Source organism: Ceratina calcarata, unplaced genomic scaffold (genome assembly GCF_001652005.2).
Source record: "Ceratina calcarata isolate Rehan_Ccalc_2016 unplaced genomic scaffold, ASM165200v1 scaffold157, whole genome shotgun sequence".
NCBI classification, from domain to species: Eukaryota; Metazoa; Arthropoda; class Insecta; order Hymenoptera; family Apidae; genus Ceratina; species Ceratina calcarata.
The window spans coordinates 88,432-93,466 of NW_017136957.1; the positions used below are offsets into that span (position 1 = coordinate 88,432).

General features: G+C 42.8%; 1 protein-coding gene across 18 annotated transcripts in view; it reads left to right on the forward strand.

The window, feature by feature from the left end:
• unc-104 (kinesin family member unc-104) overlaps positions 1-5,035 on the forward strand; it is a 30,514-nt gene that overhangs the window by 4,180 nt on the left and 21,299 nt on the right. For 13 of the 18 annotated variants that reach the window (XM_018037126.2, XM_018037129.2, XM_018037130.2 and 10 more), the window contains exon 1: positions 3,867-4,239. The exons of 1 other annotated variant lie outside the window; for it this stretch is intronic. The gene's annotated coding sequence lies outside the window, so the exon portion shown is untranslated. Of the gene's footprint in view, positions 1-3,866; positions 4,240-5,035 lie in introns of those variants that run through there. 4 more of the 18 variants (XM_026819718.1, XM_026819719.1, XM_026819721.1 and 1 more) reach the window with 1 other exon arrangement.

Sequence of the window (5,035 nt, forward strand, 5' to 3'; positions counted from 1 at the left end):
ATTTTTTGCAATTTTGAAAAAAAAATAATTTTTCATCAGCGTCAATACTTAATTGGATATTTCCTTCTATACTTTTTAGCACGTAGCTATTTATTATGAGCATTATTCTTCTGACTTCTGATTTCTTTTTAATTATAGGAAATGCGTTTTTCTAAGGTACATAAACTTTTGGTATTGTGTAGCCAATACATCCTTAAGGTATATAATTATCATTTAACATCTTGTCACCTAAATTCAGGTGACACATAGTTTTCTATGGGTTGTGACATCCGGTTCAGGGTGGTGGATATATTGACTGGTATTTGGCTATTTCGAAAGATGATTAACAGGATATAGACTAATAAAAAAGTATAGTATTTTGTTTGGCAGTCGAAGTGTTAAGCTGCTACCAATCGAAGTACCAATGTCTAAATGCACTCAAAAGTAAAAAGTATAAAAAATAGTATATCAATATATAAAAACTGTAAATTTAGTATTAAATAAGAATCCTTGCTGGAGAAATCTTATTTTTAGTGGATTGCAGTTATTCTCGTGCGAGGTGAATCCCATTTGTTATTGAAGGCTCTCTTGGCAACCGCGGTCAAAGATCATTTCAGCAGCTAACGTAGCAGAAACTGAATGTTCAGCTTATGAAAATGCGTGGGCACTGAGTGTCGGCCAGATGCTCTGACGTCACCATCGTGTGACTCATTTACCGGAGATTTTCATTTCACGAAGACACAACGTCAGCCCGTACGATAACGTCTGTAAATAACCACTTATCGTCTTCGTGTTAAAAAGATCGATACGTTTGCACCGAATATAAAAATCTTACCCGACGGATTATTATCTCCAATCCGTGGCGGATGAGTTTCCACGATCTGTTGCATAAACAGGCATTACAGGTTTACTGGCGAGGGGTGGGTGCTCGACCTTTGTTCTCCCCAGCAACCCCTATACCTGTCGCATCTTTAGGGGTGGCTTCTATGTAGTAAACGCTCGGACGGAAACCTTTCACCTACTCGGACGGAATGACCATATTTAACGACATCGTACGAGCATCGTGTAAATACACGCGTTTTGTCACCGATGATATCTGTCGCGAATGATAAAAAACGAGCACAGTCAGATAAAACGATGTCGATTTTACTATTTGAATGAGACTTAAATTAGATCGTGATTTAATTATCTTATCGCGTTGATGAAACGTTTTCCATTTTACTATTCCTGGTAATTGGCCTTTCATAGTTTGTTCGAGGCTATCTTTCTACAGGAGCTTAGGACTACGACACGACGGGGATTAAACATTTTACTGCCGCTGCGGCAATATCGCTACTTTATTTTCTTACCGGTTAGATTTACGGTGAATACCTGCCCATTGATGAACGATCGAACCGTCCCGTCGAGACTTGTAAAATTTACGAATTCGAATCACACGTGACACCGATTAGAGACGTTGGAATTATTTGCTCGCATAGAGTGGAACTCGATTCGAGTTTTACGCTTACGGTACGGCTATTTGGATACTTTTTACGGGCGGGGTACTCGATAAACTTCGGGTGAATAAAAAATTCCCACGAGGACAGCGGGAGGAAGTTCTCGAGGAAATGGTCGGCTCTTCATGTTATCCCGATGGCCATTGCTATAAACATTCGTGTTTTACAATTTTCCATGCCGGTCCCGCTACCATTGCTATTGTATAATGATCCATTAACAGAACACAACGTAAATCTATACGAATTTATTAATCTTCATCTAGTATCAAAATTAATTGTGACTTCTTAAAATTTGCCATTGCGATGCTATAATAATTAATTAATGGAACACAACGGAAATCGATACGAATTTATTGATTTTAATTCATTGTGGTTTCTTAAAACTATATATACATATAGTAAATTTTCTTATTTCTGTTCATACAACAGTTTCTACTCACTGACTTTTCTTTCCTATAATTTTATATGTAATTTTATGTCATTGAGTAGAAATTGTGATGTGAATAGAGAATGGGACGTTTATTATAATCAATTAATTGAGCTTTTTATTTTGAAAGTGGCCTAAGTCTATTTATTTTTACTATTACAATCTTTTACGAATATGTAAATACAATAGCATGCCGAAACATTAGATTTATTAATCATTATTTTTACCATCAAGGGCAAGAAAAACTTTCTTTCTAAGCCTGTAGTGTATCAAGTAGTTACAATCAACGATTGAGTCGCCGCGAAAGCAAGTAGAGTAGGCGAAGACGCATCTAATGAGCCTCGTAAAACGATTGTATAGGAGCTCAATCAGACTTTACGTAAAATCAATTCGATGATTCACCTCGACGTGGAGTACCTCTGATTCCCTAATCCCTAGCGCTGTAGCAGCTGCGTCAACAAAGTGTTATTCTTAATTTACAAATTGTATCGAGCCACGTTGATTGCAGTTTTACGTCAGCGACGTATATCCGGTTGCAGCCGGAGCCCCATAACCGCCTACACGGGGAAGAAGCTGAGCGAGTTTGCTCGCTTCCCTTCCGCGTGCGAACGCGATCGTGGAGAAAATATCGGGACCGGATCAAGGGCAAGAAAAACTTTCTTTCTAAGCCTGTAGTGTATCAAGTAGTTACAATCAACGATTGAGTCGCCGCGAAAGCAAGTAGAGTAGGCGAAGACGCATCTAATGAGCCTCGTAAAACGATTGTATAGGAGCTCAATCAGACTTTACGTAAAATCAATTCGATGATTCACCTCGACGTGGAGTACCTCTGATTCCCTAATCCCTAGCGCTGTAGCAGCTGCGTCAACAAAGTGTTATTCTTAATTTACAAATTGTATCGAGCCACGTTGATTGCAGTTTTACGTCAGCGACGTATATCCGGTTGCAGCCGGAGCCCCATAACCGCCTACACGGGGAAGAAGCTGAGCGAGTTTGCTCGCTTCCCTTCCGCGTGCGAACGCGATCGTGGAGAAAATATCGGGACCGGAAGGTTCGATCAGGCGAGCCACGCGTGCAACCGAGAAAATTTTGTCGAATCGATACGAGGAGCTCGTACGCCGTGGATGCATACGCCAGCGGATGAGTAGACGTTTACAAAATGGTCGGCGAATTTGTAACGATGAACAGCCGCTACGAATAAAACGATGATCGATAGCGACAATTAGAACTGTTGCGCAGACGTCTTTTGATGAAGTACTTGCGTTTGGTGTGTGTGTGTATTAAGACGAAACGAAGAACGTCGGAGATGGCGAATTGTTTCCGCGGGGCATGTAAGAACGGTGCAATTTGATTTCCCTTCGAGAGGAATACCAGCTACGTGCTGCAGGGGTGGTCGTAAAAGAGGGTGAGGTCATGAAAAGTATACATCGTCACGGCATTCAATTTTTTCTAATCTCCAATGAAATTATTGTATCCCAGTAGCGCGTGACACACCTTGAATATAAATCAACGAAGGAAAAAACACTTGATAGTGTATGCAGTTTCTAAAAAATAGAAATTATTTTAATTCTTCGTCCATTTACAATTAGGCGATAACACGGTAGGAACTGGTTATTTTATTTCGAATCAATACGTGGCATTAAAAGGAATCGAGAGAACGCGTAGCAGATTTGCTCGTGGGACTCAACGAGGGGTTAAAAGTCTCCCTTACTCGGGAGCCAGTTTATTAAATAGGACGGGTTAAAAAGCGAGCCGTTGCCCTGGAAGAAGGAGCAGGACTCAAAGAGGTTCGACCAAAAGGAACGAATTAGGATGAAGCCGAGCCGAAGGGCTCGTAGGACAACCCTTTGGCGAGGTCGGGGGTGAGCTTTTCGTGATTACCGGGTGACCAGCAGATGGCGGGTTAACTTGGTCATCGGCTAATGCCAAGGGGTAGATGCGCAGGCGCTTATTTGGTACTCGTCACTCGACGACCGACCGCCGATCGGGGGTGTCGCAGTGTCTCGTCCTCGATCATCAGGGTGGTTCGCCAGAGCATCGGGTGAGAGAACGAGTGCCTGCGTATGTGTACGTGATACAGGTGCACGCGCGTACACGCTCAGCCGCGAGCGATACGTGGACGAATGCGTTATAATGTCCACGTACGTATCGATTAAATATTTTGAGAATCGAGGAATAATCAGTGTGACCTAGTGGTGAACCGCGAGGGATCGGTGTTCCCGTCGCCTGCAAGTTTCCGTGTCAAGTGTCCGCCATCGAGTCTCCTCGTTCCACTGAATCGACGTCCGACCCGCTCGGGAAGATCGTTTAAAAGTTGGATTTCCTGGGGCCCCGGAGGTAAGAGCCACATAGGAGCGTCTCCGTTACGACGATCGATCGTGAAAATCCACGTATACCGCGGATGTTCTTTCACCTACGCCCGCTCGGGTTTCTACGACAGTCTCGAACCTTTTTCGTATCGATTATATCGTCCCGACGATATTTTCATTACATTTATTTATACAGTATCGTTAGGTTTCATCGACGACAGTCGACGTTTCGTACGAACGACGGTACTTACTTCGAGCTCCCATATTTGCAACGGGCTTGCAGTAAAACATTCGTACTAATAAACGCGATGCACTAGATTATTAAGTATTGTTATTCAAACCACGCATTCGAACGCTATTGTTAAGATCGGATGAAAAGGTGAATTAATCATCAGTCGAATAGGAGCATCGGGGTGACGCTGGGTGGGGAAGGGCATTAATCCGATTGAAGACCGGGCAACACGCGTCGCAACGTCAATCGTGTTCAAATCGATCACGGATGATCGAATTACGGGAGATTCGAACGTCCGTTAATTGGAAATTGGAATTTCGATGACCGGAGCAGACGTAAAACTCGGGGCACCCCCCGTTGCCTGTTATCGATTACGCGGTGGCTATGTTTTTACGTTCATCTCAAGAATGTACGCAACGGTCTACGGTTTCGCGAAATTGCAGTATCCCATTTACGACGTTATGCCTACCTCAATTTGTCCGAAATATAGTTATGCTTGGTGAATACTTCATCGGTGATGGTATGCGTGCAGATGAAATTGTCACGGAAGGAGTCGAGGTTGAGTCATAAGATTTCTGCCAACAGTTTAAGA